Source organism: Pteropus medius, unplaced genomic scaffold (assembly GCF_902729225.1).
Source record: "Pteropus medius unplaced genomic scaffold, Ma_sr-lr_union100, whole genome shotgun sequence".
NCBI classification, from domain to species: Eukaryota; Metazoa; Chordata; class Mammalia; order Chiroptera; family Pteropodidae; genus Pteropus; species Pteropus medius.
This window is the reverse complement of record NW_024344374.1, coordinates 2,162,427-2,175,769: the sequence shown is the minus strand read 5'-3', so window position 1 is coordinate 2,175,769 and position 13,343 is coordinate 2,162,427. Positions and strand designations below refer to the sequence as shown.

General features: G+C 36.5%; 1 long non-coding RNA gene across 2 annotated transcripts in view; it reads right to left on the bottom strand.

Annotated features, from left to right (window-relative positions):
• LOC120608711 (uncharacterized) overlaps nt 1-13,343 on the bottom strand; it is a 472,227-nt gene that overhangs the window by 139,065 nt on the left and 319,819 nt on the right. The window contains exon 1 of one of the 2 annotated variants that reach the window (XR_005654482.1): nt 7,837-8,008. The exons of the other annotated variant lie outside the window; for it this stretch is intronic. This is a non-coding gene — a long non-coding RNA (uncharacterized LOC120608711). Of the gene's footprint in view, nt 1-7,836; nt 8,009-13,343 lie in introns of those variants that run through there. 2 annotated transcript variants of the gene reach the window in all.

Genomic DNA, 13,343 nt, shown 5'->3' with positions numbered 1-13,343 from the left:
GTGACCAACTGGTCAGAAAATAATAGATTTACGTGACTCTCGTAAGTGTGAAGGACAGCAACAAGGACTTTCTTCATTTTGTGAGATGCAAGAAGGAAGTATTAAAACTGTCATAATTTTTATATGAAAACATATAATGACATAATTTTTAATGAAAACTGAACTTTACAACCCATATTTTGTTTTTATGTTTAAAAGAGAATATTCTCAATGCTAGAAAGGGCAGACAAAACATGGATTTGAGGAGACTCCCCACTGATAGTGTATTCTCTCCTTCAGGATATAGGGGAGGATTATCATTACTGCCTCTTAAAGTCTGGCTTGATCATACAATTTGCTTAGGCCATGAAATGTCACTAGAAGTGATATGGATCATTTTGAATTTGAAATCATAAATTGTCTGTGCATGACTTTCCAGTGAGGTCTTCCAGTTATTGTGATCATGTAAATCCATTTTGATACTTAAATGCAATACTGAGATTATTGATGTTATTTGTTACTGCAGCATAACCTAGTCTAATCCAACTAAAATGAGAAAAGTGGAGCCAAACACTGGTGAAGTAATCATAAGAAAACGTCAGGATGTTTTTAATGTGTTTCCTGGCCTAGAAAAGTTACATACCAAGCAATGTATATATTCATTAAAAGCACAATCCTTGGAGCCAGAGACCTAGCTTTGAACCTGGACTTCACTACTTCCTATCTGGGTGAACTTGGGCAAATATTTAGCTCTTTTAGTCCTGGCTTCCTGATTTATAATTTAAGATATTAATGTCTACTTTATAAATTTGGGATCATTAGATAAGATAATATATATCAGGTATCTAAGCAGTATTTATACATTGCAGCTTTTCAGTAAATGGTGGTGGTTGTTATTGTTAAGAAAACTTCCCAAATGTATCATTAAAACTCTGCCAGAAATCTTGGAAGAATTAAGATAGAAATATTATCATTCCTTACCAAAAGGACTATGCTATAAAAATATGTAATGTGTTTAATGTCTATCCCAAGTAGTTTTCTGGAACAAATGATAACATTGAGTATTTGTGAATGACAGGAGGTAGGAAAAAGATAGGAGAAGGAAAAAGAAATATGAGAGAAATAATAGGTTCATAAAACAGATTTACCTTAAGGTTTTCTTTTTGAAAATAAGATGGTAAGAATGGTACATTTAGGGAAAACTATAGCTATCACGTACCTGACCACACCAAAACATTTCATAATGCTTTCCTTTAATAATTATAGATAAAAGTATAGAAATGAGGATATCTTTGCAATATAGTACAATGGATTTATACCTGAAAAGACCGATACTGCTACATGTCAGTGGAGGCATGATATGGGGCTCTGTCTTGGCATTCATTTTTCATTCATTCACTCAGAATTATTTACCGAACACCTACTACGTATGAGGTGTTACGCTAGGCACGGGAGATGTGGCAGAAACTAAGTACGCTGTTGTTAATTTATTCAAGTTGAAGATTTAGATGAAGGCATAGAATATTGAACCAAATCCTCTTTGACACAAAATTGGCGAGGGAGTCAATACACTGAGAAGAATGATCCAGATTAAAAATGATGTCAACAGATTATAGCAGTAGATCAACTCTAGCATTTAGTCATGCTACTCCTGAGAATTTATTTAATCTCTCTGAGCCTTAGCTTCCTTGTAGATAAAATGTAAGCACTGATATATGCTGATTGATTTGTCTTGAACTTTAAAGATAATGTATATAAAGAATATAGCATAGTGCCTGGAATATATTAGATGCTTAAAACTTAATAGTTTTTTTTTTAATATGGAAAATATCTTTCCACAAAGAGTCACTTTTTTTATGTATGCAAGGATTCTCAGAATGTACCAGAAGGCCAAGAAGTAAAGTGAATGGTTCAAGGTCAAAATTCCTCTGTATCCACAGAGGAATTCCTACTCCTGTCATTTTAGGCTAGTTACAATTATTTGAAATCAATATTGTTTTTTTTTTTTTAACTTGGTGATATTTCTTTTACTGAGACATTATCTTACCCTATCAAGAAGATGCTTTTCTGTAACCTAACACAGGTTAGATGAAGAAAAGTATGAACAGCGTGAGCAGCTTTTTCCTTGGCAACTCAAAGGACGAATAGGCTGAATGAAGTGAAATAAAGTAAGACTAAGCATCTGCCTGCTCTATGGTCCTCATTTCTTTAGTGAGGAAACAGGTTCAGAGGTGTTAAGTGACTTTTCAAAGCACACTAGTAAATACTAGAAACAAGACTCAGATCCAGGTCTCTGTGATTCCATTTCCCGTGCTCTTTCTCTTACATCGCAATGCCTCTGGCATGTCTTTCTGCCTGTGATGAGCCACAGAGTCCTTAGCATTTCCTCAAAATTATCCACTCACGAGTGTATCGTACTTGGCTAATTCCTACTCCCCAGAGAACAGCCCCCCTATGGGGCCTTTTCTTTGTTATGTCAATATAATAACAACACAAAGTTATCAGGCAATAAGTTATTAGGCAAAAAATTTATTAGGCAATAAATTTTGAGCTATTAAAATCTCACCATCTTAACAATACTATTTTAATTGTGTTTACATGCATACATATTCTTAAGTAATTATAATCATATGCATATAATTTTGTATCATTTATTTATTCACTCATTAAATGCATTATTTATTGAGTGTCCACTATGTTCCAGGTACCATCTTAGGAGCGAGAACTACAGCAAGGAACAGTGATAAAGTCATTGAGATTATATGTGATAGAGGAGACAAACAATATAAATAAGTAAAATATTTTGCATATTAGATGATAAATGCTAAAGAGAAAAAAAAGTTAAGTAAAGGAGGTAGAAGTTTGGGTGGGGATAAGAGGTACTGTTGAAATTTTAGATTGATTCCAGGACATGTTTTACTGAAAATCTAACATCTAAGTAAAGACCTGAAGGAAGAAGGAGAGTGAGCCCTATGACTATCTGCTGTGTGGTAGGCAGAATTCTAAAACAATCCCAAGGCCCTAATTTGCCCTAGGTTTGAGTTCCATGAATATGTTACATTATATGCAAAAAGGGATTTCGTAGATATTAACTTTAAGATAGGGAGATTATGCATGTAGGCCTTATCTAATCACGTGACCCCATAAAAGAGCGTTTTTGCCAGTTGGTAGCAAAACAGAAAGCCAAATTTGAAGTGTAAGAGGAACACAACACAAGGGAGGTTTTCCATTGCTGAGATGATGGGAGCCACGTGGAAGGGCCTGGGAGAAGCCTCTAGGAATTGGCAGTGAACCCCAGTCAACAGCCAGCAAGAAGATGAGATCCTCAGTCCCGCAACGTCCGAAAGTGAATTCTGCCAACAAGGTGAATGATCCTGAAAGCAACTTCTTCCCAGAGTCCCCAGAGGAGAGAGTCCAGCAGGCCTTCACCTTGATTTCAGGGTGTATGGAGCCGACTCTACCAAATGTAGAGAAGTGAGGACATAGAGGTAAGGGCACTGTTTCATGCTTGTATTCCTAATGATAACAACATATTCCTTAGTTACACAATAATCTCATGTGTACTACAATTTACTTAGACCTTCCCTTCTGACTAATTCTGTTGCTTCAAGTCTTTTTGATATTAGATACTGCTGCAATGAATACCTTCATACATTTAAAAATATTTTCTATGAATACAAGAATAAAGGTTTCTACCAATTTGTTTCCTCATACAATTTCCATTCATTGATTTTTGAAAGAGGTAATGTTGCTTATTAAGCTACTGACAGGTGAGGTAATCAATTGAAAGAGATTTCAGACTTGATTTGGATCATAACTTGCTCTTCTTTAATCCCTTGCCTGGTGTCTCAGGTGCTTCATCTAAGAAATGAAGACAGAATCTGGCATTGTATCAAAATAAAAATTTATAAAGCATTTATAGAAGTGCCTCCTTGAATTTCTTATTAACCTACATCTATATATTTTCGTTTTAAACAACTTAAAAAATTGCTGTACAATGCAAAGAAATCAATTGGATTAAGCAGTCCTCAACCATTTTATTAGCATGCTGTGTAACCTTGAGTAAGTTACGTCACCTCTTTGTGGCTTAGTTTCTGGATTTATATAGTGAGGAACTTAGAATAATTTTTTAGCCAATTCCTGCATGCTGGGAGTATCGAAGATCTCTGACATAACTACCTACCAAATCACACATGGGACCTGGTAAATCCTATCATCTCTGTGCAGATACAGTGGGTCTACATTTTACCCTAAAATCAAGTATTCCTGACCAACTTTTCAGTTACCTGCTTTTTATAGTTCCCTATTCCATTTTGTTTTCTGTCATCTCTTCAAATAGTTACATCTTAGCTTCTACTTTTAAAATGAAAAATTAAACCCAGGTGTCTTCTTCTCCACCAAAAATACCATTGGTTGTAGAATTATAGACATTAAAAATAGGTACTTATACCACTGAAAAGCATATCCCAATAAATAGCCCTCTGAGAAATTTAACCAAGGTCCAAAGAGTCAAAGCACAAGTAAGTGAGGAGTGAGAAGGGTGATAAAGTCACAGATCTGGAAGATATTTAAATACTCATAAATAAATAACAACTGCTTCTTTATTTATGTGTTTATATATTTTGTCTTTAATATTTATTTAAAACAATTTAATGTCTGTAAATTATTCCATTATATTTAATTGTTTTAACCATCCTTTTATTCTTAGATATTTAGATTATATTCTTTAATTTTACTATAAATATTTTTAGGAATATCCTTATATAAGACTCTGCACAGCTGAAAATTATTTGGAATACATCTTTACAAGTAGAATTGCTGGGTTAAGGGTGTAAACTATTTTAGGCATTGTAATGTATCTAACCTAATTGGTTTTCGAGAAATTTATCTGATGCTCACAACAGCATCAGATGAGGATTCATTTGATACCTTTGCTAGCATAGGTTATTTTTAAAACTTTGCCAATATGATAAGTTAAAATCAATTAATTGTTCATTTGGCTTTCTTCGATTGCCAGTGGGGATGAACTTGTTTTTATTGTCATTTGTGTTTCCTCTACTCATTTTTACATACTGAACAATTTTGGATATTGTTGACACTGTGAATGTCGTATTGTAGAGACTCTGGATTCTTTTATATTCTTCCAAAGAGTGTTGACTTCTTTGAGCAGGAAATTAACTTGACTTCAAACTGCAAACTCTTTCTCTTGAGATTAATAACTAAAATCTCAGTTTAGTTAGGTAGCCTCAACTAGACTTGTAATTTGTTTCATGTGTGCATGGTTCAAGGGTCAACCAGATATCTGAATCTAGTCATATACAAAACTTAGAGCTCCCCTCTTTGGTTCTCTACTTGTCAATATTCCCATAACCTAACCCTCACTTTCTGGACTCTCTGGTTGCCCTGAACTCTGTTTACTGATTCTACAAAGAAGATCAATTCCAGCTTCTATATCTGCATTTTAGCCAACCGAAATAACACAGACTAGGGCTTACTTTCTGCCTAAAAATCATACACACAATCTTTTATATAAAATCTTTGATATTTTTATTTTAGAGTTGTTATCTGCAGAAGAGCTTATCTGATATGAGTTTCTTGGTTATTACCCAAAGGAAAATCCTAGGACTATAGACAATTAATTTTCGCTTCAGAAAAGACTGTGGGTTTTCCCTCCCGTTTTTTCTGTTTTTAAGATGTAAAGTAATTCCCAAGCACACCTGAAGTAAGTTAAATTTCTCAGAATTCTAATGCTTCTCTTTGAACATATTTGGGGAATGTTTCCCACAAAAGTTGTTCCTGGTAACTAGAGCTGCCTAGTTAGTTTCAAGCATACACAGAGAACTGCACCTTAGTTCATACTGAACAAGATAACGATGGCACTGGGGGACAACGGGGCCCAGAAACCTATTAAATCTGAGTTAGAAAGGGATTTTTTTCAACTGGCTGGTGGAGACCATAAGCAGAGGCTCTGACCACAGAGACATCAATGCTGGCCCCATACTTTCTTCTTGAATTTGAACAAGGATCAATGACTACGAGACCAATCTACTATGATCCCTGGATGGCTTTCCCATTTGCACTACTTCATGCTTAGCAACAATCCTTATCTATGATTCCCTGGCACAAGAAATATGATACTTTGCAGCTAACAGGTATTTGTTAAGATCCTCCATATTTCTTTTCATTAGAACTTACTTAATTGAACCCATCCTTTTCCTTATCAGAAACCCACAGGCCAAAATGGGGAAAACCCACTGAAGATAACATAAGGAGGGACAGAGCTGCAATTAGAATGCAATTGCACTGACCCTCATTCTTGCAATCTGACTCTCAGCTACACATTCAATATTTCAGAGACACTGTGTTGTATGGTGTGTCCTCAACCTTCCTCAAGGTTAAACTCTAAAGTTTTTGGAGTGGAAGAAAACAATCTACTCAGTTATGTGATCACAATCTCCTGTATTCAGCGATATGACAGTGTGATCATTGCATTTAATGGTTGGCTGTTCTCCAGAATCAGGTGAGCAAGTAAGGGCATGTGGTCTCTCTTACAACTCTGTTCTCTTTGCTTCCTCACCTCCTTCCTTGTCATTCATTACCATCTCTTTAGCTCTGTGTTCTCCCTCCATGTATGTTCCATAGGAATCAAATGCAAAAAAATACTAGTCAAGATGTAAGTCAAGTAGCAAAAAGAAATAGGCCAGGCCAAAGTTAGGTCAAGTTTGAATTATAAACTTCCACTCCTAGGAAGTGTTTGGTTTTCATGTGCAGTAATTTCAATCATTCACTAGTCTAAAAATACACGAACATGTCCTTACTCATCAGCCTTCCTCAATTATGCTACAGGAAATGGAACTGAGCCATTTGGTTTGAAGAAAAAGCTTCTCCATGCTCAGAAATACCTTCCTTAAGACCTCAATACCAGCTCAGGCAAATCTCGTGGGACATCAAAGTCCTCAGTGTGGAAAAGTCAGAGAAGATGAAATTTCACATTTAAGAACTGAAAATAAATAAATAAAACCTGTCTGTCTTCAACGCCCTATAAGATCTCTCTTGTCTCCAGGCAGGAGAGATTCCTCAGGTGTTACCCACTTTATCATAGCATTCCTCATCTCTCCTTTTATCTTGTGCCCTTCTCCTCTTTCCAAGATCATAAATCAACAGAGACAGGTCTTCATTCTTCTTTAAAAGGGAAGGGGAGAAGTCTAGACTTCTCCTATTCCATGGCTAAGTGAACAATCTGATAAATCTAACTACCTGCTTCTCAGGTAAAAACTGGAAATATTGCAAAGCCCGAGTGAGCAATCTGTAGCCAAGAACTCTGTGGCGCTGGTTCAAAGCCTTTTTCACATTCTTCACCACTGCAACAGCAGAAGGAAGCCCATCTGGGAAAATTGCAGATTGGTTCAAGAGACTTCAGAGTCCAGAGAGGGGTCAGAGTCAAATCCACGAGTGTGTGACAGCTGAAATTGTCCATGATTTACTAATTGCTGAAGGCAGCGACCTGGCCATAAAGAGCAAAGGCCAAAGGGAAGGCTTGGTGCCCGTTGCTGGCATTAGGTTTCTGTCTAGAAAAGGAGAAGACAGCAGAAAACTGAAAAACATTTGGAACTAATTAGTGAGAATAAGGAAACTTGAGGCAAAGAGGTGGGGGTGGGATCAGAGCTGTATTATTCCTTAAAATAAGAAATAGTTGATCAACTTTACCAAAGGCTCTGCTTCTCCTTATCTTTCTTGTCCCCAACATAACTTATATATAGCTGATTAAAGCCTCATCTTTCAGCTTCCTGCTATATGAAGGATCTTATCTGCAGAATAATACAGCTTTAAAAAATGAAAGGAATTAACATATATTACTGTTTTCCTCAAGGATGGTCTGGACTTGGGAATGTGGGAGACGTCAAGGAAAGAATTGACTTTTAGAGTCAGACAGACATAAACTCAAATTTTTGCTCCACTGCTTACAAGCTATGTGACCCTGAGAAAGTTAAACATTTCCACTGAGATTCTCATCTACAAAAGTCAGCCAATACCAATTCTTTCACATGACTGACATGAAGATGAAATGTGAAAATGCAACCCCCACATCGTGCTCAGCACACAGCTGTGCTCATTAATTAGAAGTCTCTTTTCGTTATGCCTTATAAAAAAATTACATTTAAAAAGTCATTTTATCAATCTGTCATTCCAATCAAGGCATACAACAAAGCCACAGTACTTAAAACAGTGTGGTGTTATTTCAAGGGGCATACATATCAATGGTAAAAATTAAGAATCCAAAGAATTGTCGTATTCATAGGAAGAAATAAATTCAAGTTGAATTAAGAACACATATTTGGGAAAATAAAACTATTTTTATGCCAAGAGAATTAAGGACAATAATAAGGATGAGCATTTGAAGCTTTCAAATAATTCTTACATGTCTGTAAAAAAAAGTCCAAATGCCAATGAAAATATGGTTTAAAGGACACAAATAGGTAATCATAGAAGGTAAAATCAGAATTGCTCTATGAATAAAGGCTCTACTTGATTCATAACCAGTGTGGCAAGGATTAAAAAGTTTGATAATATCAAGTATAGGCAAGCAAGAAGTGGGGATGGGGTGGGGAGGGAGAAAAGGATAAAATTAAACACAACTGCTTATGACCCTAAAATTAACACTCAATATGAAGGGCAAGATGGTGGTACCTATAAAATTACTGACCCTAGGCTCCAGTAATTTCTTTCTGCATATCTGTCCTGGATAAAGACTTGCATATACACACAAAAGATACGATGCAGTATTGTTTAAGATATGAAAAATATTTTTAAATATTTATCCACAGTGGACTAAATTAATACAATTTCATAAACATGAAAATTACTATAAAATGTCCAAAAATATTAGTATTAACATGAATCACTCACAAAAACTCAGAAACCAATATTTTATATTTCTCCCAATATATCAATATGTATAGAAAACATAAAAAATTTGAGAAATACATGAGACAAATTAATTATAGAGTACACTCTTAGTATTGATGGGAGGACATCGTTTGGGGACAGAAGTTTTCAGGATACTATATTTTAATCTGTAATGGTCTAAATGTCTTAAGTTAAAACTGGTTTATGTATTATTTGCATAAATTTAAAATTAAATAGGTACAAATCTTGAAAAAAGATAAAATACAAATAATTTAAAAATGTTGACAGTGATTTATTTGGGGTGGGGTGGGGAGGGAGTATGGGTGATTATTATTTCTTCTTTGCATACCCTTATATTTTTAAAAAAATTTCCAAAGAAGAAAAATGATCACCATTATCCAACGATACTCATAAAATCCCAGGTTATGGCACTAGATACCAAACTAAACTGGTTCAGAAAAAAAAAGTTCTTGCTCAGTTTTGCAAGCTCTATCTCATTTAACTCTTGTATTAATCATGTAAAGTAGATATTATTATCTCCATTGATAGATAAGGAAATTGAGGTTCCAAGAAGCTAGGTAATTTGCCCAAGCTCACACAACTACACAGTCACAGAGCTGATAGTCCAATATATCTTTAGATACCAAGGGTAATACTTTTCCCACCGTATCAGAGCTACCTCAATGCAAGTATTATTACATGCTACTTTTCCTTAAAACAAACTATGAAACTCATTTAAAAAAAAAAAATTATAAAGATGCTTCACTGCTAAATGATTTTGAAATCTAAGGACCAGATGACTTAAATAAATTTTTTAAATAAGCATTTTATGGCCATATTTGCATTTAAATATAGGAGTTAAATATGAGTTAAAGCAAGAAGAATATTCTTTTTTGGGAGAAGAATATTACTGGTCCCAAATAAGTTAGTGTGTAGAAAAGTCATTTGCACAAAAAGAAAAATTCTCTGTTCAAACATAATATTCTTATGCAGTGTGATAAAGCAGCATAGGGTTCCACTGAACCAATTGTTAGCTAGAAGTATATTAGCGGGATCTCAATTCAAGCTAGCCTAAGACCACAAGAATTTATTGGCTTACACAACCAGTTTCAGGCACATTTGCATCATCCAGAGGTTCAAAAGATGTTACTAGATCTCTCGCACATGTGTGCTCTCTCTCTCTCTCTCTCTCTCTCTCTCCCTCCTTCTTCCCCTCTCCTCTCTCTCCATTTCTCTGTGTTTTTAAGTATGCTCTAGGCAAGTGGTAGTACATATAACTTTCAAGTTCTCTCAGTTTCCAGAGATATACTCCCATGCAATCTCAAGAAAAGTCCCTGTTTCTTTCCATGTGAGACCCTGAGAAATAAGTCGGCCATACTATGGCCATCAGTGCAGAGAGTGGGATTGCCAGTCTTGTGTCTTTGTTACCGCCCTTTACCCCCAGGGGAGATGGATTCAGTCCCACTCAAACCAAAGACATTCAATTGATTATAGAATGGGTAAAGAGAAGTTAACCAAACCAGAGGAATTCCGGGCAGACAAAAAGCATATGACCACATACAATCGGCTTTTGAATGTGTTTGATGTGTGACCACTGGAAAACCAGTGGGTTAACCTATGGAAGAGAGGAGACATCCATAACAGCTACCTCACAGTGTTCTCCTAAGGATTAAAGAGTTGCTAGAGAGAAAATGTCCCTAACACAGAATCTGCCAGATAGAAAGTGTCTTATGAAGTTTGTTTTACTAATTGATTATTCAAAAGTGGGTGGTTCGGAACTACTTATATCACCTCATCACAGAGGCTTTATCAATTAACAAGTCCAACTGAACAATATAGCAATCCCGTCGAATGTGGAATAGAATTGCAAGCCCATTTCAAGTTGTCCTTTGCAAGTATACCGAAAGCCAAGAGGCTGCATAGCCTGGGAGTCGTAACTATCACAATAACAAAAACTGCAGTGACATTGATTGCATGCCGACCGTGTGCCAAGGAGTCTGGTAAGTGCTTAACATGCATTTTTCATGTAATCTTTACCATAACTAACAAAGTAGATATTATTACCATTTCCATTTTACAGATGAAAAAACAGATGTAGTGAGGCCAAGTAATTTGCCCAAGGTGAAGCAAGTGACAGGGGTTGGACTCCCACTTGGTTGTGTTTGACTCGAGAGCCTAAGCTCTTAACCATGCATTGTTCTGTCTCACACTGCCCTGCACAGCCTCATAATACCCCGAGGAGAAGACTCAACATGAAATAGCATTTGGCTGCATTCCAATCCATCAACACATTCATCACTAGATGCACAAAGAGAGCAGGTAGGTTGGATTCCCTGTGCTGAACAAAACAATTCAGGCAAATACATGCACTGACCTCTAACTTGATTTGGAGATTTAGCATCTCCATCTCGAAGACTTTCCTAACATTTCAGCTGCTGTCTTTAATAGGACATTTTGTTGATGGGGTCAAGAGGGATCAAAAAGAGTTTATCTTCTTAGTTTCTTTTTCTTTCGTTAAAAAAAAAAAGAATTTAACCATAATGGTTCTGGAGCTATTTCTCATTGGTAAAATTATGGAGCTGCATACTGATTCAGAGAAGTGTGGGGACGCTGGGCACAGATGGCTTTAATTATTTGGGCAGCCATTGACAGATGTGATGGTCTAGGTTTCTGCTGCCTTGGACAGGTGTAAGCTATAGAATTTACCCAGAGGGAGTCGTGGAGAGCCAGAATTGGCGAGAGCCCTGTGATGGCCCTTTATTTTGTCTTAATCCACCCCTAGGTACATAGTTATCATATTTCTTTGCCTCGAGGCATGGTCAAGTCAGTCAAAACCATCAAACCAAGTTTGTGTGCAGAAAAGAAAATCTTAAAGAGAGAAATACACTGTCAGCAATTGGTCCCAAACTCTGCTCAGTACTTTTATTCAGAAGCCTTCACATTAATTATGGCTTCATAAACAAAAGGATATATGTATATGTCCCTCCTTCTGGATTAAAACAAGCATGTTTACTTCTCTGGTTATAGTCCACACAAATAATTTCAAAGAATTGAATGTCAGCCTGTGAAAACCTTCATTATTTGTCCAACAAATTTATTGAGCAAATTATGGAGTAGGAAGAGAAAGCAGACATACTCCTGGCTTTTAAGTGAGCCTTAGGAGGAGGTTTCAGACCTCTGGGCTGATGTGAATATGAGTGTCAGGACTTACTCTATCAAGGCACTGTTCTAGTCTCTGTGGTGATCAAAATATCTCCTCTCCCCATGGAGTGTCCATTCTAACTGGGGAGATGGACTATGAAAGTCCCATCTCTTTATCTCTCCATATATAAACACATACACACACATACACATATATATACACACATGTACATGTATGTATGTATATATGTAAATACATTGGTGGGTATATATATGTATGTATTAGATGGGTAAATGTAGTTTACTAATTGCTATAACTAATTGCTAATTGCATAACAGATTAAGGAATTATGACTAGATGTGTATGTGAGTTCAACAGAAACTCTGCTGAGGAAGATATTTAAGTGGGGCTGAATATAACAGAGAGATTACCATGTGGGAGAAAAAGAAGATATTTCGGGTCCTCCTACTCTTACTTTGAAAAATCAGAGTGATGACTCAGCACCTATTATTGGCTGAATTGTGTCTCCCCAAACTTATCTGTAGAAGTCCCAACTCCCAGGACCTCAGAATGTAACTGAATTTGGAAATAAGATCTTCAAAAAAGTGATTAAATTCAAATGAGACCATAAGGGTGGGGACCTAATAATTCAATATGGCTGGTATTCTCATAAGAAGAGGAACAGATACCAGGGATAATGGCAGAGAGAGAGGGCCATGTGAGGACAGTGAGAAACCAACCAACCATGCTAGCGCCTCAATCTTGGATTTCTAGCTTCCAGAACTGTGAGAGAATAGATTTCCGTTGTTTAAGCCCCCCGGTCTGTGTCATTTTGTTACAGCGGCTGGACCAATACAGCGCCTCGTGTTCAGATTGGAAGAACAGGATCATCTGGTGCATAGAAAACTTTCCAAAAATATTTACACAGCTGAACCATACTGATCACTTAATATGTTCAATGATCTAATTTAATCCGGCAACACTATGACATAGATATTATTGTTCCTATTCTATCTAAGAGGAAACCGAGGCTTGGTGAGGTTAACTAAGGAGCCCAGTATCACATAGCTGGTAAGTGAGCAATGCTTGAACCCAAACAGTCTGACTCTATGCCACATGCTCTTAGCTCCAGCCCCTGGGGAGTGGAAGGAGATGGTGAAGGAGGATGGCACCTCGAGAAGGGCCTTGGTTATTATTATGGAAGCTGAATTTTGAGGAACCAAAAACCTGTTGTGCAATGACCTATATTTACTCAGACTGACTCTAAAGTTATTCACAATCCATGCGTATAACTCATCACCTTGTACCTCACATA